Source organism: Zootoca vivipara, chromosome 8 (assembly GCF_963506605.1).
Source record: "Zootoca vivipara chromosome 8, rZooViv1.1, whole genome shotgun sequence".
NCBI lineage: Eukaryota > Metazoa > Chordata > Lepidosauria > Squamata > Lacertidae > Zootoca > Zootoca vivipara.
The window spans coordinates 48,599,281-48,617,626 of record NC_083283.1 but is presented as its reverse complement, the minus strand read 5'-3'; the positions used below and the strand labels follow the sequence as shown (position 1 = coordinate 48,617,626).

Genomic DNA, 18,346 nt, shown 5'->3' with positions numbered 1-18,346 from the left:
ATGTATGCAAAAAGGCACATATTTGTGAAAATGATGTACAAAAATGCCTTGTGTTAGGCAAAAATGCATGCAAGAAAATTTAGAGGAAATGTGAACTAAATGGCTGAGCAATTTTGTGAGGACTTTTTAAAAAAGCGAACTGAAATAGGAGATCTGATCTTAAGACTAGAAAAAATAGAAACTGGATAATGACAGATTCATTATTGCTAGGCTCAGTTCTTTCCTGTTTGTTTCATTAGGCAGATGAATAGTTCATGCTTCAAAACATTCCATATTCTTCATCGCCTGCAGCAAGAAGTTTGGACTGTTCTTGGGAAATGGGATTTGGGTGAATATTTCTATAGCCTAACACCTTTATTGCTATGTATCTGTGAAAGCATTACAGTACAGACAATTTCTTAAAATTCATACAGGCATGGTTGTATGTTACATAATCATTTTTCAAGATGTCACACAATAAGATGAATCATCTAGAAAAGAATTATTCATAAATTATGATGAACCAGGGTGTGAGCTCCGAAGGGCGCACCAATGGGCTGGACAGGGGGCTTTGCAAGGGGGAGAGCTGGCCTCCGCCTCCTGTGAGCTCGCCCTGGAACATTCTTCAGCACGGGAGGGTGTGGGTGAGTGCTGGAAGATAACATTATAAAATGTTGAAGGAAGAGGCCAGAATCATCCTTGTCCAGGTGGCACTGAAGTGCCGCCCCCTTATTTCTAAAGAATGTTTGAAGAGTTGCCAGATGTGTCTTTGACCCGTCTACTGAGCAAGAGAAGGTGTTCAGCACCTGTGTTTCTCTCCTTATAATGGGCATCTTGGAGGGTATAATTTTGGCTTAAGTCAGACAGGATCTGGGAAAACATACTCCATGGGAATGGCTTACACAGCTGACAAAGAGAACGATCCCACTGTCTGAATCATCTCTCGGTCAATAAAGCTTCTCTTCCAAGAAATGAAAGAGAGGTCAGAGTGGCAGTCTTCCCTGAAAGTCCCTGATTTGGAGATCTACAACAACAACATCTTAGATCAGGGGTTAGCAACCTTTTTCAGCCGTGGGCCGGTCCACCGTCCCTCAGACCATGTGGTGGGCCGGACTATATGGGGGGGTGTGAATGAACAAATTCCTATGCCCCACAAATATCCCAGAGATGCATTTTAAATAAAAGCACACATTCTACTCATGTAAAAACACCAGGCAGGCCCCACAAATACCCTAAAGATGCATTTTAAATAAAAGGACACATTATACTCATGTAAAAACACACTGATTCCCGGACAGTCCGTGGGCCTGATTGAGAAAGCGATTGGGCCGCATCTGGCCCATGGGCCTTAGGTTGCCTAACCCTGTCTTAGATCTATGGGCACTATTGAAAAGGAAGAAACATTCAATCAGCACCTGTGAAGATCCCAGGGGAGGTATCAAGGTTGTGGGGCTAACCGAGCACGTGGTGATGTCTGCTGAAGAGATTACCCAGTGCCTGGAGTGAGGGAACAACTCCCGAATGGTGGCTGCCATGGCCATGAACACCCAGTCATCACGCTCTCATGCTACCTTCACCATGACCACTGAACAGAAAAGCAAGAGTGATAAGAACACCATTTTGCATTCCAAGCTGCACTTCGTAGACCTTGCTGGTTCAGAAAGGCAAAGCAATACAAAAGCAGAAGGTGTTAGACTGCGGGAAGGGATCAGCATCAACAAAACACTCCTCTGCCTGGGGAATGTCATCTGCATTCTTGGGGAGGAAACTAAGAAGGGCAATTTTGTCCCTATAGGGACTGCAAGTTAACACGCCTTTTGCAAGATTCCTTGGGAAGCAATAGCCGCACCTTGATACATGCATGTGTGAGCCCAGCAGATTCAAACCTCAAAGATACTTTAAATACTCTTTGCTATGTTGAATGGGTCAGAAAAATAAAGAACAAGCTGATAGTGAATATTGACCCTCAGGCAGCAGAGATCACCAGGCTAAAGCAGCAGGTCCAACAGCTGCAGGTCTCACTGCTGCAGGCTTGCGGAGAGACCCTTCCAGTGTCTATTGGTGGTGAGCCCTCAGAAAACTAGCAATCTCTGATGGGAAAACCAAGCTATAGCGTAGCTGAAACAGCCGGCCAGATGACCCAGTTGCAGGAAGCAATTGTGGAAGAAGATAGGAACACCATAAGAGAGGTTTTGAAGGAGAACCAGGAGCTCTGCAAATAACTTCAAACCCTCAGGGAGAGATTAACATAAGGTTACCAGATTTTTTTCAATGAATCCGGGGACACTTTTCAATTTCCTATTAAACAGATTGATTTTGTATGGGGACTGATTTGTAAATCTGGCGACTGTCCCCGGGAAACGGGGACGTCTGATAACCTTAGATTAACATCTGTTCAGACTGCCAGCAGCCAGAAGCTCTGCAATGGCCGGCGGGCCCCTGCACCAGGAAGCCTGGAGTCCCCCTATGACTCCAATCAATCTAAGACTCACAGGCGAAAGATCACAGATGAGGAAGACTCATTATCTGAGTTGGTGCGGGAGATAATCCTCAGAAAAATCTAGTCGAAGTAAAGTTGGGGAAGAACAAGTAGATCTGAAGGACCCTGAAGATCCTACTTCAATAATCAGAGAAGAGACTTCTTCCAGAACACCACCTACCAGAGAGTCCCAGTCATTGGAGCAAGAGGTCAATACCCACAAGAGCACTTCAATTATACACTTTTAGTCATTGATTGTTTATTTTATATAAAATTTTATTTAAAGTATTTTTATAAATATTTTATTATTTTTATACCTTGTTGAAATAAAAAATATTATTAACAAAATTTATGGTGAACCTTAACTTTTTGGGGCGCCCTTGAGTGACTCAAAATCTCTGGACTCATTTTTTCATTTATAAAGTGGAAAGAATGCCAGTTGATGGAAGATATCTACCACTGCACTAAGAAGGTTTGCTCAGTTGCCACATGGGACAACAGTGGTATCAGAAAGTATAGATAACTTCACATATATCTCACGTCTTGGGTGTCAACTCTCTGGGGCCCTGGGTGCCCAAGCACCCACATAATTCCCCATGAAGGGGCCAGGCACCCACAAATTTCAATGTCAGGGCCATGTTCACTGCATGGCACCCACGGCTTTAGGCACCCATAGTCGCAGGGCCAAGCTGGCACTCCTGTCTCACGTCTAATTCTATGCCATTATGATACTGATGGCGGAAACTGATAGTGAAGCATCATGTCACCTCTACTATTAAATCTATGATTCTTGCCATATGCAAATTCCCACCTGTAGATGCAAAGAGTTCAACAATTCATACACACTTGAACTTATTTAAGCATTGTGTATTTGATATCTTTGTGTCCTGCCCTTTATCTAATGAGCATTGAGGAGGACCTATCTGCATAAGAACCTATAAGGTTCATTTTATGCAAACTGCTTCGAGATGTATTATTTTATAAAGTAATGTATACATCTTGCTAAATAAATATATCAAATGAACTTTATTTGACACTAGCCCTCCCACATCCAATCTGAAACTCTAATCACAATAGCACATTCTTCCATATTCTCTTTGAGGTTTTTTAGCCTCTATAGGGGTGGGCAGCAGTAAATGCATGCAAGCCAATTAGCTGGTCCTGAATACTCACATGGTGTACAAACCATATGAAACAAACAAACAAACAATGTCTACCCTACCTCCAGTTTTGAAAGTAATAACAATCTGAAGCATTAATGGTGCTTCTTTTCCACACCCACCCGAATATATAACTGTAAGCATTGCTTACACACCAGCATCTTACCCCCTGCTTCCTCCTAGCACCCCTTTTATGGTGTGATTCCTCCCCTCTCCACTTTCATCTCCCAAGCCCCTTGTTTTATTTGCCAGATGTCAGATGCCACCAAAGGCTGGTAGCAAAACTCAAAATATCTGCTTTCAACAAAGGCTTAAAATGCACACATAAACATGGTCAGCACTACAGTTTATGGTGGGTTTTGTTTTTTATTAAATACAAAGATGTCAGATCTAGGCAGCAAAGTAAAATAAAAATAAGGAATTTGACCAGTAAAATAAATGCTTTGCCAGAATGAGAGCGCCTGCATAGTAAATATTTAATTCATGGGTATGACATTTTTCTTAACCAAAAAAGGAGTGAAATATCAAAATATGAACTTCCAGCTATGTGCTTACAATGAGGGTTTCTTCACATGTAAAACATGTTGAGTTTTGAGATACTCTCTCTTTAGGTGAAAATGTGTACACCCGCACCCACACTATTGTGTGAGAAATTGCAAAGGTTTTCAGACAGGCATGGGCAAACTTGGCCCTCCAGATGTTTTGGGACTACAACTCCCACCATCCCTAGCTAACAGAACCAGTGGTCAGGGATGATGGGAATTGTAGTCCCAAAACATCTGGTGGTTTGAGTTTGCCTATGCCTGTTTTAAGAGGTCAAACATCAGGGGACCCTGGAGTTCTGTGACTGGAACTTCCAACTTATTTTTTTATTTTGCAAAAGCAGATCCCAGTTTGAACTGGGGCTGCAGCCAGGGGGGACCGTTCATCCCTTGCAATGTGTTTCCAATCTAAATCCCTCCCCCTAAAGCTGATACTTGTTGCAATGGGTCAGAGAAACATACTTATGCGTATAGGCCCATAGCTTTTGGCTCTCTCCTAGCTAATAGCAGCTTGGGGCAAAGGGAATTTAAATAGGGGAATCAGCACATAGGCAAAAGGTTAGAACCCCTTGCTCTGCAATATAGCCCTGTAAGGGAGTGGCAGGCAGAGGAAGAAAGCATGGTTGGTATTTTGTGAAAGGAAAAGAATGCCAGAACTCCTGCATCATGTGCAGTTTGACCTTGTTGCCTCAGTTACAGGGGTTAGAAAGTCATAGTACATGGTGGCTTCCAAAAAGGGCATCTTCACGTGTTTTCTACATGTACATTAAGAACAGCGTTATGTATGAAGCAGCTCTAGTGTAATATAATTTGATAATTTTTGTGAATAACATGAATCTAAAACAGAGTCTTTCAGAAACTCAGCAACTTCCCACACCCCACCCTGCATCTTTTAATGAATGTGCTTCAAAGAGTGCTGGATCAGGAAATACCAACGCTCATAGGTAGAAGAAACTATGTGGGTGGTTTGGGATTGATGCACCCATGCCTCTGGGGGAACAGATGTTGCCACTGATTCATTTTGCAAGCATGCAAGCTGAAGTCTACATCTGTGACAACTTACACAGAGCCAGTAAGAAACTGAGCAACTGCAAAATAAAAGAGACAAAAGAAAAAGTCTGTCAAAATACAAAAGGCAAGATATAGTTCAAAGCCCGAGAACAAAAACATTTGATGTTCTGGAGTTCAACAAAGAATAAGAGATTGGCAAGAAGGTGTAAAATCATTGCTAATGAAGTCTATAAATCAGAATCTTGGTTATCGTGTCCTCTCTCAAAGAGGGCACGCGTTGCGGTGCGACCTGGCAACCGGACCCTGTGTTGTGGGTGGGTACGATTGGATAGCCACAACACCCTATTGGTGTCCCTTGATGCTGGGTTGAATCAGGCCAATGGGACACTAGCAAAACTGATCAAGGGACCTATATATGCCCTGCACGTGACTCAGAGCTTCCTCTTTTGGTCAGTGCATCAGAACACCTGCCCACCTCTCCCTACTTTTAGGGATTGCGCGCTTGACCTTGCTATACCGTCATGTGTCATCTGTTGTTGGGACAGGGGCACGGCAGGAATTTCCCCCACTTGGCTGATAGGCTGGTGCCACTTGGGTTTCACCTGCCATGTAGCAAATCATCACAACTTGTAAGGTTGCAGATAGGCTCTGGTTCAGGTGATAGGGATGGGGGGATGCTCTCGCCATCCCTATGTGAAGGGTATTCCATTAAAGGAATCCGGGGACTCAATGGTTTGGTCAACCCTGAGAGGGGTTGTGCCCATGCCTGACATAGCATGTCCCTGGCTTTCCACCATTCCAGGTGTTCACCCTAGGCTGACCTATGCTGGTGCCCTGGGTCAGAGCTACCTCAAGGGTGCAGGGAACTAGTCGAACCAGAGCCTATGCAACCACTCACCTGATGTAATCAATAAAGTTGTGGCCTAAATTCTGCCAAAAACCAAACCAAAATTTGTCTGAATTTATTTAAGGGGGGAGGTTTAAAGGTCTAAACACGCAATTAGAGTTTAGCAACTTGCCTTTTCACATATAGTGTGCAGTGGAAAAAGTACCTATCTCACAAGCAGGTTTTCCTTAGCTCTAGCCAGTCACTAAATTGCAAAGGGGGTAGAAGAATGGACTTACCTATATCATGTGCAATGCAAAGAAAATCAAAATATTGTCTTCTGTATATGGTGAATATTTTTTTCCCTTAGCAACACCCCCCCCCCAAAGAAGAAGCCCTACATCCTGGGATAAAACATATCCAAGCACTGAAATAATTGGTCAGAATAGGATGGTTTGTTGTGTTGATAGAAGTGAACACTAAGCAAAATTCAGTCATCAGATTATTCTCAGTATAGCACTGTCATAAGTTTGTGGGGTGCATGGATTCCCCTTCTAATTCTGAAAAAAACCCTTCTAATTCTGGGGTATCAGACATTGTTAAAATGTAAGCCCTTTTTTTTTTAAGCTAGGCTGGCCTGCTGATGAAGTAATTGCCTGGAGAGAATCATAGAATTATAGAGTTGGAAGGGATTCCGTGGTCATGTAGTCCCACCGCCTTTCAACTAGATCATCCATGAAAGGTGGCCATCCAACCTCTGTTTTAAAACCCACAAGGAAGGAGAGTCCACTACCCAGTGGCGTCGCAAGCCACCCTGGTACTGGGAGCGGCACCCTGCCCCTTGGCGTGCAGCATCCCTCCGCATAGTGATGTAGGGACGCAGCACGTCCCTATGGCACTACGGAGGGACGTTGCGTGCATGTGTGCTATGGAGCGGGTTTGGCTGCAGCGGTGGAGCTCCGCTGCCGTCAAACTGCAAGCAAGCCGCGATGCGGAGCTCGTTTTACAGGGCCACCCTATAAAACTCACTCCGCGCCACCGCTTGCTCGCAGTTTGACGGCGGCGGAGCTCCAGCACCGCTGCCGCCAGCGCCAAACCCGCTCTGTAGCATGCAGCGTCGCTCTGTAGTGACGTAGGTATGCATATGTACATCACTACGGAGCGATGCTGAGCGCTACGGAGCGGGTTTGGTGCTGGTGGCAGCGGTGTTGGAGCTCCACCGCCACCAAACTGCAAGGAAGCCATGGCGCGGAGCAAGTTTTACAGGGCTGCCCTGTAAAACTTGCTCCGCGCCATGGCTTGCTCAGCTCGCACTTTGATTCTTTCTGATCGGGCGAGCGAGGGGCAGGCCAGAGAGGGCGTCAGCAGTCCTCCCTCGCCTCGCTCAAGCAGAAAGAATCAAAGCGTGAGCCGAGCAAGCTGCCCTGTCTGCTCCGGCGAGGGGCGGGCGCATGTGGGGGCTGTTGGTGGAGGTGGCAAGGGGGCGCCATGCTGCCCCCCGCAGAGGGGAGCCCGGGGCGCCCCGCCCCCACCCCCTATTGTGACACCCCTGCCACCACCTCTTGTGGGAGTCTGTTCCACTGTCAAACAGCTCTTACTGTCAGAAATATGGGTCATTAAAAGAGCACAAAGAAATGGGTGTTGACCCATTAAGAAGGCCCTTAACAGACACTTTGGGCCAGACAGCAAATGGGGAAAACCCCTCCCTGAAGTGAGAGAGAGGCAGCAGATACAAAAAACCATCATTTCAGGAGGGAGGCGCAGAACTGCAGTGGGCAATGAGGTAGGTTGAAGGAAAAATAGCTGTGTTTTTGCAAGCAGTTTGGCAAGCAGAAAAGGGAGGGGCAAAGCAGAATGTGATGGCAGTTTTGGGTCCAACCTGGAAGCCATGAAAAGAACGGGGAAAGTCCCACTTCCGGTCTGCCGCGCTGGAAAGAGGACGCAGAGACCTCGAGGTCTCTGGCATCGCGGAGGGGGGGGAATCCGCGGGGCACGCGGATTCCCCATAAGAACCCCGGGAAGAGCATCCCGGGGGCTTAGCAGCCCAGCAGAGCTCCAAAATTTTGCGATTCCTCCGCTGCCCGGGAGACTCAGTAGAGTCAGCCGAGAGCCAGTGGAGTTGAGTCGCAGGAGCCATTTTGGGAACCACCGTCACCTCCAAGAAGCAAAGCCCCGAGTCTTCTACCAGCAAGCGGCAGATTCTTCCAAAGAAACAAAAGATCTGGACAAAGTAAGTGAAATCTCTAATTGGAATTATCAAAATCTAATTGGAATTATAGGAAGAGATTCCAAAAAACGGAAGTCGATCTCTTCCTACTGTGGACTTTAGAGGCGCGAAAATATCCCTAAGCCGAAAGGGAGAATGACTGCTTTTGTAACTCCAAAGAAAGAGAGTCTTTTTAACCCCTTCTTGACCCTGGAGCTGGCACCCTACGAGGCTCAGCAAGGTTACTAAGAAATAAATTTGACAGCTGTCAAAAAGGGAAAGAAGGAGAAATTTTCGTTAAGGACGTTATTTGATACTAGAAGATGTTAAAGACTTTGAAAATGGTTAGCCAAGATGGAGGTCACCGTTTTTAAGGAAGGAAATTTCCAGTGTCAACTGTCTTCTAATCTTCATTCTGCTTGTGGTTAAGAAAGAATGTCAACACCCTATTCAGCAGCCTTCCGGCAGACTGTACTAAACTACTTGGAAATTCTAGGAGACATGAGAGATCTCTTAAAGGGACAGGAGCAGTTTAATTCACCGCTGGCGAGTACAGTGGACCATGGACAGGACCAAGAGGCTACTTTTGAAAATGAAAGGGATCTCAAAAATCAAGAAGAGGATGATGCTCAACAAAAGGTGGAAAAAGAAGATGAAGAGAAGAGTACTAACATCAGTAGTTCTGGGAACTCAATTGAGAAGGCAATCTCTGTGGAGAAGCATCACCCCCAATGGAAAATGATTTTTGAAAATGGGGAGACTGGGGAAAATGGAAAAGGGAGAAGTGGGATTGAGGGGGGAAGAAGGCAGAGGGAGGGGAGGACAGAGACCGGAATTTTAAATTGGGATAGATTTGGTATGGGATGAAAAACTGGTAAACGGGTATTTAGGCTGGCTGAAAAACGGCTCTGAAATCTTGGCTTGATGAAGGAAATGCTGGGCCAAATGGGGGAAAGACTCCGGGGGGGGGGAGGAGAGGGCGTTTAAGAGAATAATGTTAAGATGTTTGGTTAGAGATAATAATAATATGTAACAATTGACATTTCTTATGGGGGGTGGAGGAAGGGCTGGGGAAAGAAATTTTAGATTTGTAGAGCAGTAATGCTATGTTTAGTTAAGTAGTTGGGGGGATAGCCACCTATCTTCCTCCCTATCGACCGAAGCCTCTGGTGGCAGGGGGGGCCTCTGGGGGGGAGGGGTGGAAGGAAACCCAACTACAAAAATAGACCTCCCTTGGATGGCCGCACCACATAGGCGCCTCTTGTGGCAGGAGGGGGCCTGTGTGGAGGCGGCACGAAGGAGGGAAAGAATAAGAATTGGAATTATGAATGAGAAACCCGCCATAATTATATTAATAACGATGAAAATCAGGAAGAAGGGATCTGAGGAAGTCACAAATACAATGTCTAATAAAGTAAGAAATTGATATATATTTTCATTTTTTAAAATATTTTTAATTGTTTGTTTGTTTGTGTATTATGCTGGAGGATATAAATGGTTGGGGGGCTCCTTATCTCAATCTCTCCTTGTGTCTCGGGGCCTCCTGGTGGCGGGGGGGCAGGAGCTAAGGAGAGGGGGGTGAGGACAAACCCAGCTTTAAAATGGGCTACCTTTGACTCGCAACCCCCGCAGGGTCCACTTGTGGCAGAAGGGGACTGGTGGGGGGAGGGAGGGAAGGTGGACAGAAAAAAATTTTTATGTCTTGTCTTTTTGTGTTATCATATAAAACTAATAAAATTATTTTAAAAAAATAAAAAAGAAAAGAACGGGGAAAGTGTTGCTGTGCCTATGAGAGAAGCAAGAGGCCCTCTTGGAGTGTAATGCTGGGCACTCTCTCTCCCATCTAAACTCAGGTTGTATATATGTGTAAATAATCATATATCATACACTATTCTCCGCTGTGCCTCATTGTATTTAAATGTTTTCTTCTACTGCACAGAATTTCTGTTTAATATTAATGAAGTAGCAGAGGAGAATCAATTGTAAGCTGTGGTTCAAGTAGGCCAGGAAATATTAAAAGAAGTCAGATTTAAAGAGATAAGCCACATCAGGGGAGGGGTGTTTCCAACCAGCCCACGCTTTGCCCTTGGAAACCTAAGTTGCTGAGGGGAGAGGAACTGTGAACAACATTATTGACGGGCTGTTGCTAGGACTAAGGTGAAACTCTGAAGCTTCCTTGGTATTTTTGCTATTGGGTGCTGCTTGTTTCTTGTTATATTTTGAAGTGTGGTTTTTTTGTATTAGAGAGAGAGAGAGAGAGAAGATAGATTAGATTAGATATAGTTGCATTATGAATTTCTTTTTGTAGTGTTTGCTTGAAATGAATCCCTGTTTCTTTGTTGTGAGCTGCTTTGAGCATTGATTTTTGTGTGTGGAAAAGTGGCGTACATATTAAGTGAATGGATGAATAAGATTTGTGGCAAACAGAATAGACAAGAAACATGTGATTGTAAGGAGGAGCTGATGCATAAAAAAAGCCAGTCACTTCATCCTGATGGATATAGCCACTTCCGCGCTTGCGTCGGAGGTGGGGTTGTGGGCCAGCCCGACTGTACCATCGCGTAGGGGCTGAGAGTTCAGCCCCTGCGCGATGGTGCGCTCCCGCCTGCGTCACACCCCGACCAGCCAATGAGGCTGGTCGGGGCGGGGCCACACCGTTTAAAGGCCCCCGCAGGCGGGAGAGCTTCCTCTTCCCTTCGCTGTTCGCCGGAGCGAACAATTCCTTTATATTTGCCTTCTTTTTGCGTTTGCTTTCTCCCCTGTTTCTTAGCTGTTTTTTGTTTGCAGGTTTCTAACAGGAACGCAGCAACTTCGTGCGGGAGCCGGCTACTTTCCTGCAATCGCCCGTCAGCTGTTTAAACGTCTGAGGGAGAGGAGCCTGCCTGCGGAGGTGGGGTTCCTCCATTCATCCATCCATCCGGTTGCTGGGTTTGAGGCGGCTGCCTCCCCGCAACGTTTACAGCGCCGAGGAGCCGGCTACCGCCAGTCAGCTGTTCCTGCAATCGCCCGTCAGCTGTTTAAGCGTCTGAGGGAGTTCATCCATTCATCCGGTTGCTGGGTTTGAGGCGGCTGCCTCCCCGCAACGTTTACAGCGCCGACGTCGTGCTCGGGAGCCTTTGCCCGCGTGGTTTGGTGAGCTAGCCGCATTAGCGGTGAAGATTTCCACTCACCCCTTTAGTTAACCCCCTTTGAATTACTTTATTTCCTTGAGCCTTAGCCAGCCGCTTCTGTGGCCCCAATCTCCCCCCCAGCAGTTCCAGGTCCCCTTTTCGTAGCTTCAGGGTAAGCCCTCCAGCGCTAGTGCGGCTCCGACCCCGCTTTCTGCTTGCGGTTCTCTTTTCCCTTACCTGGGTCTCCTAGGAGCCTCATTGCATGGCTGCTTAAAATTACCCCCAACATAGCCTTGCAACCTGCGCCGGGTCCCGTCGGCCATCTTGAGTGGGTCTGTGTGCGTGGTGTCTCTGCCTGTGAGGCCATTTTGTGTGTGGCCACGTGTGTATGCTGGCGGCCGCCATCTTGAATGAGGCTTTAAGAGTGCTGTCTTTGCCTGGGAGGCCATTTCGTGTGTGGCCACGTGTGTCTGCTGGCGGACGCCATCTTGAGTGAGGCTTTAAGAGTTCGGTCTGGCAGCCATTTTGAGTGTGGCCTTTTGTTAGCAGTCCCGGTAGCCGCTTTGAATCGAGGCGTGCATTTACCACAATAAGAAACAGTACTTGGGAGCTTTTGTTACCGGCATCAGCAGCTATCTCGGTTTAAGGCCTGCATTGCCCGCGTATTAATTCACCTTTATTACAATAAAGTGATCTAGGCATCGGTATAAGTGCTGTAGCCTTGAAGTAATTAGTGACCCTAGATTAAATTGGTTGGTGATCTATTGCATCTTATCAGTGGTTAATTACATTGCTCAATTAATTATCAGAAAAATTAAGTGAGTCCTTGAGTTTACCATAGCGGAATTAAATTGCAGATTATAAATTAGCTAATTAAGGATTTAACAAAATAAAAAATGGCTTGCTAGTGAGCTACAGGGGACCGGGGGCCATTTTGAGTGTGTCCACGTGCGTCTACTGGCGGCCGCCATTTTGAGAGGGAGTTCCTTGTGGCTCACGTTTGGCAGTCATTTTGAGTGCGGCTTTTGAGTGGCCAGCATCGGCAGCAGCCCATTTTCTGCGCCTTAACTAATTTTGAATAATTCAAGCCAAGTGTAGGACTTAATTTCTAAATTAGTTTGTTAACCTTGATTGGATTCCGGTTTTGATTAAGGCTATCAGGGGAAACACATTAACTGTTTACCCTGTCTGCATAGGAATTGCTTGGCGGAATATAATTAAGTTAGTGGCATTTCTCTAAGGGGTAGCTGAGCTTAATAGTTTTAATTAGATTTGCAATTTTAAATTCACGTTAAGCCTCCATTGCATTACCTTACCAGTTGATCGTGAGATAAAGTATTAATTTGCTAATAAATTTGCTAATTAAAGTAGTAATTTGCTAATTATATGATACGGAATTTCATTATTTCAGAATTTGAATTTATTCGGATGAGGCATAATTGATTGGGCATACTTCTCGGATACATTAATTAATTAATTAATTAATTATCAAGGTAGCGTGAATTTAATAAATAAATAAAATAATAATAATAATAAAAAATATATGTATATAAAATATAAATAAATAAATAAATAAATAAATAAATAAATAAAAAAATAATAATAACTAAATAATAATAAATTATAAATCAAATAATAAATTGATAATAATAATAGAAAAAAAAATTAAATAACTATATATATATATACATATAGATTAAGGCACGCACATACACACACGCAGACATACACATATATACATATATAAATACATACACAGGCACACATAACACATACACACGCATACACACACGCACACCGACACACTAGCACATATACACAAACACATATAGGGGAGATCAGGAAAGTTTGGGCGTAATTCTCGCGAGCTTGGTCCAGCACCTTTCCGAGCATGGCTCCTAAGCGTGCGCAGCTTAAGGCCCCTTCTAAGGGCCCTGCGGCCCGTGACAAGACCGAGGCCCTGGTGCGAGTGGTCTCCACACTGCAAAAAACTCAGCTGGACGTTTGCAAGCAGCTTGCGGCCATTGCAAAAACGCTTGCGCCTGCGGCCACCGACACACAGGAGGATCCTCGCGAGTTACAGGACGAGCCAGGTGAGTCGCAGGATTTCATCCTTGACACCGGTTTGACAGAAAGCGATTTGCCCTGTACCTCTGCTTCTCTTTTTTCCAGCTCTAGTTCCGACCGGGGTAGCAACGTGAGCCAAGCCCCGCGGACACGAAGGCAGAAGGCGCGCGCTAATGCCTCCAACTCACAAGGGCAGAGGGAGGGGTCTCATTCTGCAGGTTCTTCCACTCAGCCGTCGGCAGGTCACCGGGCGGCCCAGCTTGAGCAAGCCCTGGTGCAGCAGGGGCCCGGGGATTCCGATACGTCTGGGGACGATGGTACTTCCAGACCTGGAGGAGGTACCGAGAATGAGCCAAGGATCGAGGAAGAGCGTCAAGGAGGGAAAGCCAAGAAGAAGACCGAAAAGCGCAAGAGGAGCAAGGACGACTCGGACGATTCAGGTACGACCTCCGAATCGGATGGCGACATACCGATGGAGGATTATTGGGGGATTGCGGAAGACCAGACGGGCCTTCCTCTTTGGATACATAGGCGGAGATCAAGCGCCCATCCCAAGGGTTTTAAAGGGACCTTAGAATGGAGGGATGGCGCCTTAGTGCCAGATTCAAAATATTCCACCAACTCTGACACTGACATTTTCTTGGGTTCGCATTTGTCAAATAAAAAGAGGGAAAAGATTTTGAACGGGGATTTTATTGATGTTTTCACCCTTTTGCCTTTGTCGCGCACATTGGGAAAGGGCGAAAAGAGGAAGGACTACGGTAGGCGCAGATATAAGACCCCCCGCGCCGACCGTACGTTCGAAAACTGGTTAGATGGCATCCACATCTGGGCGGCAGTTATCTCTGCTGCATACCCCAAGAGGGCCTTGCACTTGTGGGCCTATGTAGCTGACGTTAGGTTGGCAAATAAGATGGCCGGGGAGGCGGCGGCTTTAAACTACGATGAAGACTTTCGTAGGAACGCGTCTCAGAATCCAAAGACCAGATGGGATCAGCGCAACCAGCATTTTTGGAGTTACCACGTGGTCCCATACGTGGAAAGGAAGCAGACGGATCCCCCTAAGTCTGGCAGGTTTGAACCCAGGAGGGACCCGCGCCGCAGGGTCTGCTGGGAATATAATAAGGGCATCTGTCAGCGGCCCAATTGTAAATATACGCATGAATGCGAGAAATGTCTAGGACAGCACCCTGGAGTGTCATGTTTCAAAGGGAGGCAGTCCTTTCGCGGCGGGCGAGGCAATTCTCACCAGGGCCCCAGGCACGCAGGTGGCGCCCCCCAGGGAACAGGCAGCAATCGGTTCTAATACATCACTCACTCTGTCTCTCTCCCCTATAAAGCTCGGCCCCCTGAAACTCCTTTTAGATCACTATCCCAATAGAAAGGCGGCTACCTACCTCTGGGAGGGGTTCTCCTCCGGTTTTAGAATCCCAGTAAAAATCCCACCCCTTTCGAGCAACCCCCCCAATCAGAAATCTGTTAGGGAAAGACCCGACATAGCGATTAGGAAAATCAACAAGGAGATTACGGCGGGTCGCGTGGCGGGTCCTTTTGCAGTGCCTCCCATACCCGAACTCCACATTTCCCCTTTGGGAATAGTCCCTAAGAAAGCGCCAGGCGAATTTAGGCTCATTCATAATCTCTCTCATCCGAAGGGCAGATCCGTAAATGATGGCATACCCCAGGAGCTTTGCACGGTGAAATATGCCTCCTTTGACCAGGCAGTGAAGCTTGTAAGGCAATTTGGTAAGGGTGCCTTGTTGGCAAAGTGTGACATCGAATCAGCATTTCGCCTCCTGCCGGTTCACCCACAGGACTTCAGATGGCTGGGCTTTAGGTTCGACGGGGCATATTTCATCGACAAAGCCATGCCTATGGGTTGTTCCGTGGCATGCTCTGCATTTGAGGCCTTTAGCACGTTCCTGGATTGGGCCCTGCGCTTTAAAACTGGCCTTTCTGGAGTCTCGCATTATTTGGATGACTTTCTCTTCGTGGCTAGGGCAAATAGTACGGAGTGTGCAGGCCTGATGCAAGCATTTTCGGCCCTTGCTTACGAGCTGGGGGTGCCGTTAGCAGCAGATAAAACTGAAGGGCCCGTCTCACGTTTAACTTATTTAGGTATAGAATTAGACACAGTAGAGCAAACGTCTCGTTTGCCTGCGGACAAAATTAAGGGCCTTAAGGAGACTATTAGACAGCTCATCCCCTGCAAAAAACTTACACTTAGACAGATCCAATCTCTCCTGGGTCACCTGAATTTCGCGTGCAAGGTAATATCACCAGGCCGCCCCTTCTGCCTGCGATTAGCCAGACTTACGGCAGGTTTAACAAAGCCCTTCCACAGGAAGCGACTCCCTCGAGGCGTTAAGGCTGACCTGGAGTCCTGGCTTACATTTCTGGAGAATTATAACGGAGTTTCCCTGTGGCAGGACAGCTTGGTTCTGCATTCCGATTTTCAGGTACAGTCAGACGCGGCTGGTTCTTTGGGTTTCGGAGTCTATTTCAAAGGTAAATGGTGTGCGCAGCATTGGCCGGCCAGCTGGCAGGGCACAGACATTACACGCGATTTAACTTTCTTAGAGTTTTTCCCCATAGTTGTAGCAGTGCACCTATGGTCCGCGGAATTCAGGGATCGGCGAGTCTGCTTCAGAACCGACAACCAAGCGGTGGTCAGCGTCCTCGCTCGCCAATCATCAAGATCTCCGAGAGTGTCATCTCTCTTACGCCATTTTGTCCTACTCAGCTTGAAATTCAACATGCATTTCTCAGCCAAATTTGTGCCTGGGCTTAACAATAATATCGCAGATGCTTTGTCTCGCTTCCAGATGGACCGCCTCCGCTCGTTGGCACCAGAGGCACGCCTGTGGCCAGAGCCGTTCCCGGAACATCTATGGAACCTTGGGAGCGCGAAATTCTGAAGGGAGTATTTGCGTCGGTTGCCCCCTCTACCCTTAACTCGTATAAGCGGGCCTGGTCAGATTTCAATAAGTTTAGGCAGAAAGGAACCACGGGTCCTTCTCCTGGTCCGCCTTCCCAGGAAGAGGTTATGCAATTCATGGTGCATTTGAGGAATCTGGGGCGAGCCGCTAGGACCCTTCAAATTCACGCAGCAGCCATAACATTCTTCTCAAAATCACTTTATTTCATAGACCCGTGCGATAACTTCCACTTACGCAGGGCTATGGAGGGCTGGCGTCGGCTCCAGCCTCCAGCCAGTGACAACAGGCGGCCTATCACGTTTGACATGTTGGTTCAGATACACAAGCAATTGAGAATCCTTTGCTGGTCGAAATTCGAGGCGCGCTTATTTTCAGCTGCGTTTTCGATTGCCTACTTTGGGGCGCTCAGAGTAGGGGAGGTGGTCTGCGAGGACCAATCGGATGGTGTCACACGGGGTATTCTAATAGGGGATGTGTCACTGTCCGACACCCAGGTTCTAGTACACATCCGACGTTCAAAGACCGACCAGAAGGGAAAGGGTGCCGTTGTACGCCTCCCTGCGACAGGGGCCGCGGGTCCGTGTCCAGTAAAAGATACCAGGAGGTTCCTTCATCTGCGTCCGGCAGGCCCAGGTCCCTTCCTTATTCACCCGGACAAGGCCAGGCTTACCCGCCAGCAGTTCACCAGGGTCATGCGCAAGGCCATCGCCTCTTGCGGGTATAACCCTACCGAATTCTCACCCCACTCCTTCAGGATTGGTGCAGCTACTTCAGCCATGCACCTGGGCCTTTCTTCCGAGAGGATTCAGGACCTGGGAAGGTGGAAATCAAACGCATACAAAAGGTACATTCGTACGTAGCATACAGCTGATCCCAGGTTGTCACTTTGTTTTCCAGGTGGCCGGATAGTGCGCGTTTGGATAGCCGGGCACAGCGTGGTTCATTGGGCCCGCGAAAGGGCGATGGAAGTGGGCCTGGGGCACGGGCTGGGCCTCCCAGCATCCGTGAGAGTGTCTTGGATTGCAAAGAGAGGCATGAAGTGGAACGAGCTGTTGCCGACCCTCGAAAGCCGGGCTGCTTCACTTGGCTACCCTGACCTGCTTGTGCTGCAGTTAGGGGAAAACGACCTTGCCTACCGTAACGCAGTGGACTTGAAGTTGCAAATATTCCGTGATTTTGATACCCTATTGGATTACTGCCCGGGGATGACGGTGCTTTGGTCATCCTTGCTGGAGAGGCGCATTTGGCGCGATGGACGTTGCCCGATCGCTATGAACAGAACTAGGCGGCGCTTGAATTCTTTCGTGATCCGCAGAGTGTTAGCCTTGAATGGCCGCGTAGTCTCGCACCCAACCCTAAAACAGAGTGAAGCAGCCCTGTATCGTCATGACGGTGTGCATCTATCGCCTATGGGGAATGATATCTGGCTCGAAAACATAATTACAGCAATCCACGATTGGCTACATCTTAGTGTACATAACTAGGCGAATAAGAGATTAGGACCACAGCCCCCCTTAATAACGTTATAATATTGAATAATTGAATAATGTTTATGTTATACCCACGAATTGGCAAGAGATGACTACATGTGAGCGGATTGGCGGCGAGCCAGGGTGGGCTCGAGTGGCGGTTAGGCGTTGGAAATTTGCATAACAATCAGTGGAGGAGGGGCAAGTACGTCATCAGCTGCCCTATCTTGGAGAGGTAATTCCGTTAAAGGATTCCGGGGGCGAGGCTTGGTCCTGAGCCGGGAGTTGCCTGGGCCGTAAGGCACGCCCCATCGGTGGCCACAGGAGGAGCTCTAGTAGATCTACGTCGCGGGGCTCCTTTCTGGTGGTTAACTTCTCACAGACTTCAACACACGGGTTGGAGTCGGATATAGTCTGGTAGGTTCCAACGCCTAAGCCAATTCCGCTCTACATGCATATTTAATAAAGTTGTGGCCTTAACCACCCAATTAATTAAATCTTAAACCTGGCGTCATGAGTCTTTATTCTGGGGAAGGAGGGCATATCGCCACACAAAGC

The 18,346-nt window shown here is 47.2% G+C and overlaps 1 pseudogene; it reads left to right on the top strand.

Moving 5' to 3' along the window:
- The first annotated feature begins 650 nt into the window (after nucleotides 1-650).
- LOC118090171 (chromosome-associated kinesin KIF4A-like) lies at nucleotides 651-2,201 on the top strand (annotated as a pseudogene).
- The last annotated feature ends 16,145 nt before the right edge of the window (nucleotides 2,202-18,346 follow it).